This window comes from Balaenoptera ricei, chromosome 7, assembly GCF_028023285.1.
Source record: "Balaenoptera ricei isolate mBalRic1 chromosome 7, mBalRic1.hap2, whole genome shotgun sequence".
NCBI lineage: Eukaryota > Metazoa > Chordata > Mammalia > Artiodactyla > Balaenopteridae > Balaenoptera > Balaenoptera ricei.
Window position 1 is genome coordinate 1,447,751 of NC_082645.1, and position 17,979 is coordinate 1,465,729.

At 35.7% G+C, this 17,979-nt stretch overlaps 1 protein-coding gene and 1 long non-coding RNA gene across 6 annotated transcripts in view; one reads left to right on the forward strand and one right to left on the reverse strand.

Annotated features, from left to right (window-relative positions):
- LOC132368868 (uncharacterized) overlaps positions 1 to 17,979 on the forward strand; it is a 124,665-nt gene that overhangs the window by 26,557 nt on the left and 80,129 nt on the right. The window lies entirely within an intron of this gene.
- ACMSD (aminocarboxymuconate semialdehyde decarboxylase) overlaps positions 1 to 17,979 on the reverse strand; it is a 98,250-nt gene that overhangs the window by 25,486 nt on the left and 54,785 nt on the right. The gene's annotated exons all lie outside the window — the stretch shown is intronic.

The window sequence follows — 17,979 nt, forward strand, 5'->3', positions numbered from 1 at the left end:
ACTTTTATCTCTAATTTTGTAGAACATCAAAGAACCTCTTGTAAACTTAATTATATTTACATATTACAAGCACTCCTATTCCTATGGTAAAATAACAAATTTCTTCCTGATTAATAGAAACAAACTGATCTAAAATTTTTAAGATTTAATGGCTTCAAAACTCATTGACATTTTCTCCAGCAGGTGCCGCTATTAGGTCTCTTAAAGCTGCATATCAACCCCCATCCAACCTTGTTTTTTTTAAGTAACTGAAATGCAGAATACTGAAATATAAGAAGCAGGCGTTTATTTAATAAAACATGCTGATGTCTTCAGATGAAATTAAGGATTCTATATTTCTTAAAATGATGCATTGCAGTTGACCCGCACAATTTTTGAAAATATACTGGAGTTTAAAAGGAAAACATAAAAAACAAACAACTGGATGAAAAGCAAAACAAACAAAAACCAACCAACCCCCCCAAACAATTACCATCTCTATAAATTAGATTGTTTGCTTTTTAATGATGTAGCTTTGAATTTCTATTTGACACTTTGTACAATAAAGCACACAGGCTTGTCTGTCTACAAATAAGTAAAGCACTATGTCAAGCAATGTGCTAAAATCTAGATTGTTCTGGTCAACAGAACAGAAATGGGGATAGAGAAAGATCAAGATGGCAGAGTAGGAAGATCCTGAGCTCACCTCCTGTCACACCTAAATTACAACTACTTACAGGCCAACTATCTCTGAGAATGACCTGATGGCTAGCAGAAAAGATTTTTCCCATAACTAAAGATATAAAGAAAGAACCACAACTTGACAGGTAGGGCGGTGGAGACATGGACTGTCAAGACCCACATTCCTGGCATGGTGACCCATAAGCAGGAGGAAAATCACAACTGTGGAGGTCCTCCCTGAGGATCAAGGGGTCCAAGTCCCACACTGAGTTCACCAGCCTGGTGGTCCTGCACTGGGAAGACAAGCACCCAAAATATCTGGCTTTGAAAACCAGTGGGTGTTATGTTTAGGAGAGCTAGAGGCTGGAAACTGAGACTCCATCCTTAAAGGGCAGGTGCAAAAACTCGCTCCAAGTTCCAGTGCAGAAGCAGCCAAAAAAAACAACTTTGTATGGTGACAGATGGTTACTAGACTTATTGTGGTGATTGATTTGTAATGTATAGAAATGTATCGAATCACTATGCTGTATACCTGAAATGAATATAACATTGTAAATCAACTATAATTTTTTAAAAGTACAATGAATAAGAATATGATAGGGCTTCCCTGGTGGTGCAGTGATTGAGAATCTGCCTGCTAATGCAGGGGACACGGGTTCGAGCCCTGGTCTGGGAGGATCCCACATGCCGCGGAGCAACTGGGCCCGTGAGCCACAAGTACTGAGCCTGCGCGTCTGCAGCCTGTGCTCCACAACAAGGGAGGCCGCGATAGTGAGAGGCCCGCGCACCGCGATGAAGAGTGTCCCCCACTTGCCGCAACTAGAGAAAGCCCTCCCACAAAAACGAAGACCCAACACGGCCAAAAATAAATAAATAAATTTAAAAAAGAATATGATATATTTTTGTAATGGAATAGTATACAGTGATAAATGAACAAATTTTGGGGAAAAAAGAAATGTTCCCTCTCCTTAGGAAACTCATAATCTAGTAAGAGAGACATTAAATCAATAATCAATAATAAATCCATCTATCAAAATAAGAAGAACATATTTTCAACCAGAAATTTTACTTCTAGAAAGTATCCCACCCATATGCATGTAATGGAAATACATCAAGGAAGTTAATTACAACACTATTGTAGCAGCAAAAGACTATCAAACTAAATTATAGCATATCCAAAAATAAAAAGGAATGAAGGATACTTGCATATGCTGTAATGAAATAATCACCAAGTTATATTGTAAAGAGGAATGATTTTGTACAGCAGAAACTAAAACAACATTGTAAATCAACTGTACTCCAATAAACAAATTGATTAATAAGAAAAAAAGACATCTTGTAATTGAGAAAATACAATGTAATAACTGTCATATGGAATTTACTAAAGTTAATTCAAATAGCATATGATATCACTTATATGTGGAATCTAAAAAAATGGTACAAATGAACCTATTTACAAAACAGAAATTGAGTCGCAGATGTAGAAAACAAACTTATGGTTATCAAGGGGGAAAGAGGGGGAAGGGATAAACTGGGAGATTGGGATTGACATATACATACTACTATATATAAAATAATAAGAACCTACTGTATAGCACAGGGAACTCTATTCAATAGTCTGTAATGGCCTATATGGGAATAGAATCTAAAAAGAATGGATATATGTATATGTATAACTGACTCACTTTGCGGTACAGCAGAAACTAACACGACATTGTAAATCAACTATACTTCAATAAAAAGATTAATTAATTAAAAATAGAGGAATGATCTTGAAGTTATATCGTGAAGAGGGGAAAACAAAGTCTAGGACAGTGTATCTGCTATGCTCATACTTCTGTTTCTACTAAGGGACCTGTAGACACACAAATATATGTTTGTATGTATAAAGTCTATTTCACGAATGGTAGCCAAGAAACAAGTAACATTAGTTGTCTCCACAAATGAAGACTAGGATTCAGGGGTGTAGGAGATACCCCCTCTTCTTTTTTTGAGATATAATTCACATACAATAAAATTCACCCTTTAAAAGTGTACAGTTCAGTGGGTTTTCATATATTCATGAATTTGTGTAATCATTCCCATTATCTAATTCCAGAACATTTTTATCACCCCAAAGTAAACCCCGTACTCATTAGCAGGCACTCCTTGTTACCTCCTTGCAGCCCCTGGAAAACACTAATTTACCTTCTGTGTCTATGGAATTGCCTCTTCTGACATTTCATATGAATGGAATCAAACAGTATGTTGCCTTCTTTTCTCTTAGTATATTGTTTTCAAGGTTTATCCATGTTGTAGCCTGAATCAGTACTTCATTCCTTTCTGGGCCAAATAATATTCCATTGTATAGATATACCACATTGTTGTTTATCCATTCATGAGATGATGGACATGTGGGTTGTTTCTACTTTTTGGGTATTATGATATTGTTTCTCTGAACAATTGTGTACAGAGCAGTTTTTGTATGAACACGTTTTCACTTCTCCTGGGTATATACCTAGGAGTGGAGTTGCTGGATCATATGGTAAGTCCATGTTTAACATTTTGAGAAACTCTTTTTCACAGTGGCTGCAGCATTCTACATTCCCAACAGCAATGTATGAGGGTCCCAATTTCTCCAAATCCTCACCAGCACTTGTCATTATCCATCTTTTTGATGATGGCTATCATGGTGGGTGCAAAGTGGTATCTCACTGTAATTTTGATTTGCATTTCTGTAATGACTAATAACATTGAACATCTTTCCATGTGCTTATTGGCCATTTGTATGTCTTTGGAGAAATATCTACTTATATCCTTTGTGTCTATTCAAGCCCATGTGTTTCCTTTTTATTGTTGAGTTGTAAGAGTTCTTTATATTTTCTGAATACTAGAGACTTATCAGATGTATGATTTACAAATGTTTTCTTCATTCTGTGGGCTCTCTTTTCACTTCATTGGTTGTATCTTTTGAAGCACAAATTTTTAAATTTTGATGAATTTAATCTATTTTCTTTAGTTGCTTGTGCTTTTGGGTGTCATATTCAAGAAATTATTGCCTAAAAGGTCACGAAGATTTACAACTATGTTTTCTTCTAAGAGTTTGTAGTTTAAGCTTTTCCCTTTAGGTCTTTGGTCCATTTTGAGTTAACTTTTGTGTATTTTGAGTGTAAAGAAGAGATCCAACTTTATTATTATTTTTTTTCTGTATGTGGGTATTCAGTTATCCCACTATAATACATTGAAGAGACTATTCTTTCTTCATTGAATTGTATTGGTACCTTTGTTCAAAATAAGTTGTCTTTATGGCTGTCCTTAAGCCACTACCACACAGTTCTGATTACTGTATGTATCTGTGTAGAAAATTTTGAAATTGGGACTGTGAGTCCTCCAATTTTGTTCTTCTTTTTCAAAATCATTTTGGCCATTCTGGGTCCCTTGCATTTCCATATGAATTTTAGGATCAGCTTGTCAATTCCTGCAAAAACAAAAAACAAACAAGAAAACGCTGGATTTTTGATAGGGATTGCATTGAATCTGTAGATCAATGTGAGAAGTATTGCCGTTTAACAATATTAAATTTTCCAACCAATGAACATGGGATGTCTTTTATTTATTTAGGTCTTCTTTAATTTTCTTCAACAATGTTTTGTAATTTAGTGTCCAAATCTTGCACTTCTTTAGTTGAATTTACTCCTAAGTATTTTATTCTTCTTGATGCCATTGTAAATGGAATTGTCTCCTCAATTTCATTTATGGATTATTCAATGCTAGTATATAGAAATACAGGTAATTTTTGTATATTTATCTTGTATGTGTTGTATATATTTTGTATATTTATCCTACAACCTTACTGCATCTGTTTATTAGCCCTGATGGTTTATTTGTGGATTCTCTAGGATTTTGTGTATTCAAGGTCATGTCACCTGCAAATAATTTTGCTTCTTCCTTTCCAGTTTTTATGCCTTTTATTTATTTTTCTTGCTTAATTTCCCTGGCTAATATCTCCAGTACAATGCTGAATATAAGTGGTAAGAGCAGAACCTTTCAGTCTTTTACCATTAGGCATGATATTAGTTGTGGGTTTTTCATAGATGTTCTTTATCAGGTTGAGGAAGTTCCTTTATACTCGTTTTTGAGTGTTTTCATCGTGAAAGACTATCAGTTTGTCGAGTGCTTTTCCTGCATTTATTGAGATGATCATGTAGTTTTTGTCCTTTATTAATATGGTGTATTGACTGATTTTTGTGTGTTGAAACAATCTTGCATCTGTGGGTTAAATCTCAATTGATCATGGTGTATAATTCTTATTATGTGTTGCTAGATTCAGTTTAATAAATATTGTTGAGGAAATTCACATCTATATTCATAAGGGATATTGGTCTGTAGTTTTCTTGTGATTTCTTTTTCTGGTTTTGGAGTATGCTGGCCTCATAGAATAAATTAGGAAGTGTTGCTTTCTTTTGTACTTTTTTGAAGAGTTTGTGAAGGATTGGTTGTAATTCTTTTTAAAAAATTTGATACAATTCAGCAGTAAAGCCATCTAGTCCTGGGCTTTTCTTTGTGGAAGTTTTAAAATCACCGATTCAATCTCTTTACTTATTATAGGTTTATTCAGATTTTCTATTTCTTCTTGAGTCAGTTTCTGTAGTCCTTCTAGGAATTTCTTCATTTCATTTAGGTTATCAAATTTGTTAGCACGCAGTTGCTCATATTTTTTCTTATAATTCTTTTTATTTCTGTCAGGTCTCTAGTAATACCCTCCTCTTTCATTTGTAATTTTAACAATTGAATCTTCTCTCTTTATTTCTTGGTCAGTCTAGCTAAAGGTTTGCTAATTTTGTTGATCTTCTCAAAGACCCAAGTTTTGATTTTATTGATTTTCTTATTGTTTTCTATTCTCTATTTCTTTTATATCTGCTTTAGTATCTGCTATTTCCTTTCTTATGCTTGTTTTGGGTTTAGCTTACTCTTCTTTTTCTAGTTTCTTAAGGTGGACATATAGGCTATTGATTTGAGATCTTTCTTCTTTTTCAATATAGGCATTTTAGAGCTATAAATTTCCTACTAAGCACTGCTTTAGCTGCATTTCATGAGTTTTGGAATGTTTTGTTTTATATTATATTTGTATTAAATATTTTCTAATTTCCCTTGTGATTTCTTCTCTGTTTAGTGTCATTTCATTTCAGTCTGAAGGACATCCTCTAGCATTTCTTGTATGGCAAGTCTACTAGCATTGAATTCTCTTGGCTTTTGTTTATTTGAGAATATCTTCATTTCTCCTCATTCTTGGAGGATAGTTTTGCTGGATATAGAGTTTTTGATGTACAGGTTTTTGTGTGTGCATGAGCTTTAAGTATGTCTTCTACTGCCTACTGGCCTCCGTAGTTTTTGCTGAGGGCTAAGGCTAGAGCCATAGGGAACATCAACACTGGGGGTGGAGTGCTTGCAGGAATGCAAAACAGAGGGAGAATGTCCACAGGCAGAGAGAGCCAGTGAGGCAGAGAAGGAGAGACAGAAAAAAAGTGGTATTAGAAAAAAATGCAATGAGAGATATTTGAAGGAGAAAGTGTTTAATAAGTAATGCTTTAGAAGAGGATGAAAAAGATAAGGACTGAAGAGTCTCTGTTGGATTTGGCAGCCTTATTAAGTGCACTTTCAGTGGAGTGATGGAGAGAAAAAACAGATGCACAGGATGAAAAAGTAGATGAATGGTGAAAAAATGTTAAGTGTTGACTACACATATCTCTTAGCTTGGGTTTCTCTTGTCTTTGATTATCACTCTTATTTGTGCTGCTTGAGCAGTCTCATCCATAAACAAAGATCTAGCTCCTAAGCCTCAAGTCCTGGGTATATGGCTACCTGTTGGACACTTCCACTTGGCTGCCTTACAGGCAATTAAAACGCAACATGTCATCTAATGTTGAAGTCCTCATCTTCATATTTATGCAACATCATGTTCATTCTCATTCTCTTGTTCTCACTTTTGCATTCTCTTACTCTCCTCCCTCACCCCCTCACATCCCATCCACTTGCTCTCTGGGTATCTTATCTTACTCCTGTTTGTCCCCTGGAAGCTGACCTGTCTGTACTGTACAACAGGCTTCCTTGACCTCAGGTTTCTAGTTGGGTTTAACTAATGGGCAACATAGGCAGGAGATTAGAGAATGGAGAAAAGTGTTTATGCCCCAGATCCCTCCCTTTGGAGTCATCAACTTGGCTCCACCTAAAAATCTTGGCTCCTGTTAGCAGGCCCTTTTCACAGAGCCCTCTCTGTCTTTTGGCCCAGAATGGTAATGGAGCTTTCCATACCTTTGTAAATAATCCATTTATTAATTTTTTTCTCTAGTTTTCTCAATTCAGGTATGCCATCTTATTTTCTGCTGGAATCCTGAATGAGTCACACTGTGTTCCAGTTATACCAAAATCTTCATAGTTTTCTCACTTTACTAGGTTTATCCTCTGGTTGGAATGTCCTATCCAGCCCCAAACTCCTATTTTTAATTGATTAATTGATTAATTAATGTGGTGGACAACTTTTTATTTTGACAGAATTTCAAATGATTAGACAGATAGAAATGTTGCAGGCTAGTTCAGGGATCTGCCACATAACCTTTACCCAGATTCACCAATTGTTTATATTTTGACCCCTTTTCTTTATTATTTTTTCTGTATAGATATTTGTGTATCTATACAGAAACACACATTTTTCTGAACTGTATGCATGTTGGAGACATTACAGCCCCTTACTCCTAAATAAATTAGAGTTTATTCCTAAGAAAAAAGATGTTTTCTTATATAACCATAGTACAGTTCTTAAAATCAGAAAATTTATAAGTTGATATATATATAATAACATTATATCAATGTTATTATATATACACACACACACACACACACACACACACACACACACACACACACATATATAATATCACCAGTTCATACTCAAACTTTGTCAGTTATCCCAACGGTGTGCTTCATAGCTAGTTTTTTTTTCCTGGTCCAAGATCCAGTTGATAATCACATTAAATTTAGTTGTCATGTCTCTGAAGTTTCCCTTAATTTGGAACAGGTAATCTTTTTTTTTGGTCACTCTTGACTTGGATATTTTTGAAGAAGACTACAATCCAGTTATTTTACAGAATGTCCCTCTATTCTATTTTATAGAATTTTATAGAATGTCAGTTTGTGTTTTTTTGATCTTTCCTCATGATTACATATAAATTATGCATTTGCGGTAGAAATTTTACAGAAGTGATGTTGTGTCTTTTTCACTGCATCATATCAGCGGTACATGTTACCAGTTTGTCCCAGTATTGGTGATGTTTGATCATTTAGTTAAGTTGGGACCCACCAGATTTCTTTCCTATAAAGACTATTTTTTCCTTCATGATTAATAAGTAATTTGTGGGGAGACACTTTAAGATCACATAAATATGTTGTTCCTCATCAAACTTTCACCCACTGGTTTTATCATTCAATAATGATTTTCTTACTCTTTTTTCTATACTAATTATAAGGAAGAGATTGTATCGTATATACATATACATTTATGTATATAATTATATATGTTCATTTGTCTATTCATATATATAGTATATTTATTTATATCATTCTAGACTTTATTTTATTCAATGGATTATAATCTATTACTATCATTGTTTATTTTGATGACCAGATCATCTCAGATTTGATCCGTGTGAACCCCTTCAACTTGACTCCTGTGTCCTTATGCTTTTTCCGCATGATTTTTTGAGTACTTACTCTCAGGCACAAAAAGTTGTTCCATCTCATTTTGTGCTTTCACTGCTCTGGAATCAGCCTTTTCTCCAAGCAACCCAGCTTCCTTGTAGTAGAAAGTATCTAGAAACCAAGATCTGGGCACTAGATAGGACAATTATTGCTGATGTGGAACTATATGTGTGTATGTCTCTCTTGTCTTGTTTCTGTTCTTTGATTTTGGCTCTTATCTCTATTTTTTCTTTCTTTCTGTCTGCTTACTTTTTTAGTTTACTTTTCTCCCCTTCTAGTTTCTTAAAGTGGAATCATAAATCATTGATTTTACACATTTCTTCTTTTTCTAATAGAAGCATTTAAACCTATACTTTTTTATTGAGGTATAATTGACATACAATATTATATTAGTTTCAGCTGTATAACATAATGATTTGATATTTGTATATGCTGCGAAATGATCACCACAAGTCTAGTCAACATCTGTCACTAAACATAGTTTAGCATTCTTGATAAAATACTTGAGCAATTTTTTGATAGACTTTACTGAGCTTAAAAGCCCCTCCTAGGAAACCCACTCAATTGACTATTAGTCTTGAAACTAGTCTAAGAACTTTAACCAATAATGCAAAAAGGCTAATTGTCCTTAACTAGATAGTCATCTCCTTCTTTTTTAAAATCCAATCTAACAATAATTGTCTAAACATTTTTCCCCATAAAATGTCTCTGCCAAGATAGAATCTTTGAATTGGGCTTTTCAGAAAGCCTCTTTGTTTGAAATAAAACTCTGACCTATGCTTATAGTCAATCTGAGAGTGGCTTTGTGTGTTGAAGGAATGAAGGCTTGAATGTACAAAAGAGGAAAGTCTGATTGTTACTAGGCCTGAAATATTAAATGTATAAATGCTCTCAATTTGAGCTGAGGATAAATGACACTTTGATTTCTACTAGAAAAAAAGGATTTTCCTAGGTTTTATGAATACATTTACATGAAATAATGTGGGGAAGTATATAATAAAATTTAGAGGAAGGCCATGATAGACTCACAACTCTATCTCTAGATTCCTGTATTCATGTACTGTATTAAAACCAAGCAAATACACCTGCTGGTAGAAGCCCTAAAGACCCAAAGTTATGTCTCCTCACATCTGTGCCAACAGCTGATCTCGTTCTGAACTGCCTGCTTGGTATTCACTGGAGGTTCATTTGGCCTTATTTCTACTCCTCTTGCTAAAAGTTGTTTACAATTCCAAAACACAACATAATTTAAAAAAGTCCCATGCTTATATTACATTTGTCAATCACATTAACATGAAATTGAAATCTAGAAAATAATTTTTCTTTCTAGTCAGGAATTCTTCCATTCCCAGTATTATGGCCTTCTCAGATATAAATACATTTTGAGCGGGGAAGGGTCCGTTCTGTTCTAATGAGAAGAAAGCAAACGATTTTAAAGCCGAAATGAAAACCACTCCTCTTCAATTCATTCTTCCTCGTTAAGACACTTCCCTGTTCTCCTGCCTAACTTGAGTTTGAAAGCCTATTGTAGAACACCAAACTTATAGTTTGGCAGTATTTAATTATTATTTAATAGCTACTGGTTACAATTCCTCTCCATAGGAGGTTAATTATCCACTTGTGATAATCTGGTTTGGAAATTTTTCATACCTGTTATCTATCTATATACCTTTTATTGATACCTTCTGATAAACTTTTGACCATTTCTAACTTGCTAGTGATTTCTTAAGGGAGAGGGAAGTAGGCATAAAAAAACTGGAAGTGAAGTTCTTGTTAACTGCATTTCTTGTTCAGAGAAGGGATAGTAGCAGGGAAAGGGTGGGGAGAAAAGATTCCTTAAGAGGCAAACGGTCCTATAGGATGAAGGTCACATACTCCGTCACTTGATACCAGTCCCTACTTGATAGATGCTTAATCAATATTTCTTGAGTTAAAAAAAATTTTTTTTAATTTATTTTTATTTACTTAGTTTTGGATGCGTTGGGTCTTTGTTGCTGCGCGCGGGCTTTCTCTAGTTGCGGCGAGTGGGGGCTACTCTTTGTTGCGGTGCGCAGGCTTCTCATTGCGGTGGCTTCTCTTGTTGCAGAGCACAGGCTCTAGGCACGCGGGCTTCAGTAGTTGTGGCACACGGGCTCAGTAGTTGTGGCTCGTGGGCTCTAGAGCGCAGGCCCAGTCGTTGTGGCGCATGGGCTTAGCTGCTCCGTGGCATGTGGGATTTTCCCGGACCAGGGCTCAAACCCGTGTCCCCTGCATTGGCAGGTGGATTCCTAACCACTGCGCCACCAGGGAAGCCCTAAAAATACTTTTTGTATTGCTATTTCTACCACCTGTTATAACTGCAAATTGATTTAAATTTAATGATTAGTGATTTAAATTAGTGATTTAGTGATTTAAATGGATGCAGAGTCCTGGTTAAGGAAGCATAGCATATGGCCTTGGATGACTGTTGCCTCATTTCCCACTGATCCAAGCTCCCTGGTATACCCAAGACTCTTGTGACATCTCAGGCTCCCAAGTAACATACCTGTTCCTGGCCTCCCAAAAGCTAGAACTTTCTTCCTTCTTCTTCCTTCTTGTCTGTGATCCAGGATTCTGTTCCCTTGGGATTGACCATAATCATGAACCAAGTTTTAAGGACATCTGTGCTACTGTAATATTTGACAACATCTACATTTTAGTAGGACCTTTCTAAAGACTCTATTAAACCCAAAGGAATAATTCTAACGGTAGGCATTTTAGGTAGTGTGGCTGCCTCTTCTGGGGTCCTAAAATTATACCTTTTCAACAGCCACTGGTTTCCTTTATTAGGCAGGAAAGCAGTGGATAATCCTGATTGATTGCTCCACACCTACACTGCCCCAGTGCATTTTCCTTCCCAAAGCCAGCTGCACACACTCGCTATGAAGTCAAAGACTTACTGAGCTGATAATAATAGTAATTAATATTCCTGCCAGGGAAAAGAAATAAACTGCTCATCTGCTGGGATGCATTAACTTTTTTACATTTTCAGGGAATGCTGCAAGCACTGAAAGATGTGGCTTACTGAAGAAACTCAAATAGTGGAAGAGAATTCATTTGTCTTCTGGAAAAGGAACGATTAACTATCTTCTCATTTAGCATATTTCATTAGTAGCATTTTGCAGTAAATGCAACACACCTCTATTATAACATAGTTTATTACAAAAATTCTAGCATGTCAAGGATTCAGTTTGTTCCCTGAGACATAATTTCCTCGCTAAGGAGCCTGATTTAATTCAATCAATGCAGGGTAAGATTAGCCTTATACCCACAAGATCATTACATAAGTTACAAATATTAACTTAACACCTACTGTGCATAAAGCACTAACACTTGTATGGTCCTTTGGAATCATGTTATATTAGCCTCTCCCATCAACTTTGTCTGGTTATCATTTCCATTTTACAGTTGAGGAAACTGAGGCTGAGAGGGTAAGTGACTTGATATTAAAGGTCACCCAGCTAACAAGCAGTAGAGCCAGGACTTGAACTCTCTCTCACATCCCACAACTTCGTGAGAAGGTAGTAAGTTATATTCTTGTTCTCAGGAATCTTACAGGCATCAAAAAGGGTTCCACTCTATTGAGGACTGCAGCACACAAAACATCACCTAACCAGAATACTTACAGACAGAAGTGTTAAAATACATTAGAATTTCAAGTCAGGGTGGAAATACTTAAAATTCACAGGGTATACTCCACTGCCCCCACTAGCCCTAGACATAATCAAATCTTTGGTGTTAAAAGACCTTTTCATTGCTTCCAGATCATGTTAACCCTTTAGAATCCCTGAATAGAGCAGTCCTGAATGTTAAAGAGGTAGACGGCCTGGAAAAGGAATGGAGAAAAAACTTTGGCTTTTGGGCCTGACCGGTCTCTAGTTTAGGTTCATTTTCTAACCCACAGATCAAATGCCCAAGACAAGACCACATGTATGCCCACTGTAAAAATTGGGGCATAAAATGTCCCAAAATAACATTGTTACTTCTAAAAGTGAACAATTTATTTTACTCTAAGATAAAATACTTTCTATTTTGTGGAACAGGTGTTTCTGGTTTCTCTTTTAAAAATAAAAGAACATATGAATAGATATTTTGGTTTGGGTGGTTGAAAGTCTATCTTGCAGAGAAAGGCCTCTTCATTTTTTAAAAAAATTGAGGTGAAATTCACATAACATAAAAATTAACCATTGTAAAGTGTATACTGTGGTGACATTTAGTACATTCACAGAGTTGTGCAACCATCACCTCTATCTTGTTCTAAGACATTTTCACACTCTCAAAGGAGACCTTATGCACATTAAGAAGTCACTCTCCATTCCCACCCACCCCCTGGCAACCACTATTCTGCTTCGTGTTTCTGTGGGTTTATCTATGCTAGATTTTTCATGTAAATGGAATCATACAATACGTGACCTTTATGTCTGACTTCTCTCACTTAGCATGTTTTCAAGGTCCATTCATGTTATAGTGTGTATCAGTATATCATTTCTTTTTATGGCTGAATATAATATTCCATTGTATGGATATACAACATGTTGTTTATTCATCCATCTGTTGATGGACATTTGGGTTGTTTCTACCTTTTGGCTATTGCAAATAATGCTGTTATGAACATTTGTGTATAAGCATTTGCTTGAAAACCTGTTTTCAATTCTTTGGGGTATAGACACAGGAGTGGCATTGTTGGGACGTGCTAATTCTATGGTTAACTTTTTATAGATTTGCCAAACTGTTTTCCACAGCAGCTGCACCATTTTATATTCCAACCAGCAATGTACAGGAGTTCCAATATCTTCACATTCTTGTCAACATTTTCCACTTTTTAAAAAAAATTATAGTCATCTTGGTAAGGATGAATTGGTATCTCATTGTGGTTTTGATTTGCCTTTTCCTAATGACCAGTGATGCTGAACATCTTTACAAGTGCTTGTTAGCTATTCATATATATATATATATATATATATATATATATATATATATATTATATATCTTCCTTGGAGATATGTTTATTCAGATCCTTTCCCCAATTGAATTGGGTTATATACCTTTTTATTAGTGAATTGTAAGAGTACTTTATACATTTGGATACAAGTTCCTTATCAGGTATATAACCCTCTAGTGAATTTTTCATTAAAGTTATTGTACTTTTCAGGTCTAGAATTTTTATTTGGTTTCATATTATAATTTCTATATGTTTATTGATAGTCTCTTTTGGTTCAGTCATTGTTCTCCTGGTTCCCTTTAGTTCTTAGTCTATGATTTTCTTTATTTCTTTGATCATATTTAAGGCTGTTGATTTAAAGTCGTCATCTAGTAAGTCCAATGTTTTTCCAGTGACAGTTTCTGTTAATTTCTTTTTTTCATGGGAATGAGCTGTACTTTCTTTTTTCTTTGCATGCCTCAATTTTTTTGTTGAAAACTAGACATTTTGAATAGTATAATGTGGTAACTTTGGTAAGATTCTTCCTTCTCTGGGTTTGTTCTTGTTCCTTTAGTGTGCTTTGTATTTGCTTATTTAGTGACTTTTCCAAACTATTTTTAAAGACTTATTCTTTGTTGTATATGCTCTCTGCAGTCTGTTCCCTAAGCTTGTGGTTAGCTCATGTTTTGATAAGATGTCCTTAAATGCCTAGAGCAAAAAGAGAACCAAAAAAAGACAAGGGAAAAAACCTCTCGGTCTTCGCAGATTGGCTCTGTGTTGGGCCTTCCTTCAACGCTTGGCCAGGCCATTTACAACTCCACCCTAGCATTCACACCCTGCTGATACTGAGCCTAAAGATCAGAGAGAGATTAAAGCTTAGGTTCCTGTCATGTCTCTTCTGAGCATGTGTCCTGCTCTCGGCATGTGCTTGGCTTTCTAGACTCTTCCCTCTTTCTGTCTTGTTCCCTCTTCACTTTTGATTAAATTGCCATAGAAGATCCAAGCCTTATTTTACATCATTGCTTCAGAAGGAGGCACATTTTGTTTGTTGTGAACTTTAATTTAGTAGAATTTTTTCCCTTTATCTCAATTTTGCAGTGATTGTATAATTCTGAGGTTCTAACATTTCAAGATGAATGAAAAATCTTGCAAATTGATTGATGCTGTCACAGTTGTTCTCACTGTAGTTTCATTCTTGAAAGTCTGTATGTACCTTTGTCAAATGCTTTTATTGAGCACTTACTGTGGGACTGGAATTGTGTTGTATACATTATGTGGTTATCTTATTTAACGCTGTCTACAACCCCAAGAGTTAGATACTATTATTATCTGTATTTTATTGATAAGGAAACAAGTTTAGAGAGATCAAATAATTTACTCATATCTCTCACAGCTATGACTATGTTGTATAGCATTAAACTCTTAAGCATCATTTACTGTTTGCTTCACAAGAATGGGATTTCTAGGACTTCTTTTTTCCACTTTATCTTCATTTCTATTTTTATTTCTACTCTTAATTGTATTATCATTTTTTACCACATTTCTCAGGCATGCAGAAACAAATCAACAAACTAACAGAAACAACTAAAAAGTACAAACTACAAACAAAAGACTAACAACAGTAGTGAATTCAATTTGGAATAGAATGCTATGTGTGAATAACATAGGGATAGTCCTGTAGTTCCTCCATTTCTAGAAGAAAATTCTAATGATACTTGGTTGTAGATGAAGCTTGGATATTTAGAAACTTAGGAAACAGACACTCTCATTAAAAGAGTTTATTTACTGCAGTGCTTATATGCTATTAAAAACAATTTTAATGCCTCAAATGGTGTTTCTAATAATGACAAGACACTATGTCAAAGATGCATATTTGAACAAAATTGTTTCATGAAATGTAAATGTGGAAAAGTAATATTTATAAACTAAGTTATGTGATTTTAGATGTTCTAGTTGAATTAATAGATTAACTTTTAGAAGTAGAAAAAGGGTGGTCCAGTGGTTAGGTTGCCACACTTTCACTGCCCAGGGCACGGGTTCAATCCCTGGTCGGGGAGCGGGGATCCCACAGGCCATGAGGGGTGGCAAAAAAAAAAAAAGTAGAAAAAAAAATCTTAAGACTCTAAGATGTGCATATCATCTCTCTTCCTTCCACCTTCAACCCAAGCCAGAGAGAGGACTAGAATATTCTTTAACTTCTGAAAATGTAGCCAGACCCCTTTTACTGCTGTAGTTTCTGCTGACCTCTAATTGCCTATAACCATGAAAATGACTTTAGGGAGCTGGAAGCTGGGCCATAGGTGGATGCAATATAGGTAAGATAAATTTTGTTAGCGAAAAGGAGGAAAGCTCAAGACCAGTATTAATACATGCACGCAAACTGGTCTTTCAGTTGTCCATGATGACCTAAGGAGCTTATCCCAGAATGTAAATCAATGCACTGCTTCCTTTACTGAAAAAGTCTTGCTATTAAAAACAAAAGTCAGTTAAACTAAATGGTGTCTTTAGTGACTCAGTTTGCATTCTGGCACAAGTTCCTTCTCTCATCATGGGCTGGTAACAAACTCTTTGTGGACCGGTATTGGTCTGAGAATCACAATTTGAAACCCCATTAAAAAGACGGTCAAGTGGGTTTTGAAGAGCATATAGCCACAAGGACAAAGAGAGCAGGATAGAAGAACTAAGAAGAAAACTTCAGAAACTGGAAAGCAGTTGGATAATAGTAACTCACTTTAGAAGACCAAGAAAGAAATTCTTAGCTAGTATGAGATAAGCCAAAAAGTAACCTGGCTTATATCACCAAGCCCCCAAATATGTATAATTGATAGCACCAGGTACCTCTGGAAGTAGAGACAAAGATGGAACTAACAACAGGAGGATTCATTGTAAGCCTGTTTCAGAAGCAGTGAGACCCTAGATCACCTCCCTGACTAAGTCCAGTGTCTGCTTTCCCTTCATCCTGGCAAAAGACTGGTCATTTAGTCTCAAAAGTGGGTGAAAGGGTCAGAGAGTCTCTGATCTGGGAGATATCAGGCACAGTTGAGAGCGTGGAATGTTCTGAAAGCAAAAGGTTAATGAAAGTTTATTTATTAAAAATTGAGCATCCCAGGGACTTCCCTGGTGGTCCAGTGGTTGGGACTCCATGCTTCCATTGCAGAGGGCATGGGTTCAACCCCTGGTCGGGGAACTAAGATCCCACATGCCACACAGTGTGGCCAAAAAGTAAAAAAAAAAAAAAAAAAAAATTTAATTTAAAAATTAAAAAAAAATTGGGCATCCCAGCCTTTATTCCCTACTGAGTTCCCAGAATACTGGCAACCAGGCCTTTACCATTCAGGTAAGAGATTGAAAGAGCTTCTCTGGGAAAGTGATAAATCAAAAAGGAAAGACCAAATTTCTGGAGTTTCAAAAGAACATGGCTCAGTTGGATTACTCTGTAGAGAAGACCACACTTGACAGGCCCCATCCACATGCAGAGACTTCCAATCATCTTTTTAGTGACTGCTCTTAAATATAAGCAGACAGCCAAGGATTATAGACATTTGAGGAAAGCATTTAATATGAAAGACTGAGACTTAAAAAAAAAAGGGACAAAAAGCCAATTGGAGGAAGGCTTGTGGGGAGAAGTACATTTCCCAAAATTACTAATATTTTTAGAGAGATAAAAGATATTGAACTCAATCAACAAGAACAGGATGTTTTTAAAAAGTTTACAGAACAAGAACAGTAACAACACGCTCTTGCAAATTAAACAAATTAAAAAGCCAATTAAATAAAAGGGTTTATTAATAAAGTTGAGGAAATATCCCAGAAAGTAAAACAAAAGCTCAAAAAGGGGAGGCATAAGACAGAAAAAAAATAAGGTTCAACTTTAGGAACTCCAGAAAGAGAAAACAGAGGGAAGGAAGTCATTAAAGAAAAAATTAAGAAAATTTTACAGAATAAAAGGGCTCACCAAATGTCTAGCATAATGGATGAAAACAGTCCCATACTGAGTAACATCACTGAGAAATTTTAGGACAAAAAGAAAATCTTAGAGTGTTTGAGATTGGGGGTGAAGGGGAAAGAAGTAGGTTTTATATGAAGTTTCAAGGATTAGACTGGAGTTACATTACTCAACAGCAACTCTGGAAGCCATAATACAATGGAAAAATGTCTTTAAAATTACTCAGGAAAACAGTTGCCAAGCTAGAATTATATACCTAGCCAAACAATTAACTCACTGTAAGGGAAGAATAAAGACATACTGAAATAACCAAGGTTTCAAAAATTTCATCTCCCATACTGTCTTTCTTAGAAAGTTATTGGAAGATGTTCCCTACCAAGATGAAGGAATAAAGCAAGAAATCGGAAAATCATAGGGCTCAGGAAGCGGGGAACCCAATGAGAGAGAGAGAGAGAATGTAAGGAATGCAAAGGGGAGATTCAAGATGCACTAAGATGTGCAGCATCTGTGCAGCAGGTCTAAATAGCAACCCAGTCCATATTAGAGCAAGTCAGAGACTCCTGAATATATTTTTTCAAGAAGAAGGAATTAATAGACTACTGTACCTAATGTGTTTAAGTGTACTGAGAGGAGAGTTATAAAATTGGTGTAGAGTTTGGGGTTAAGTTAGTGTAAAGTAGTGTGCAAAAAAAAAGTAAAG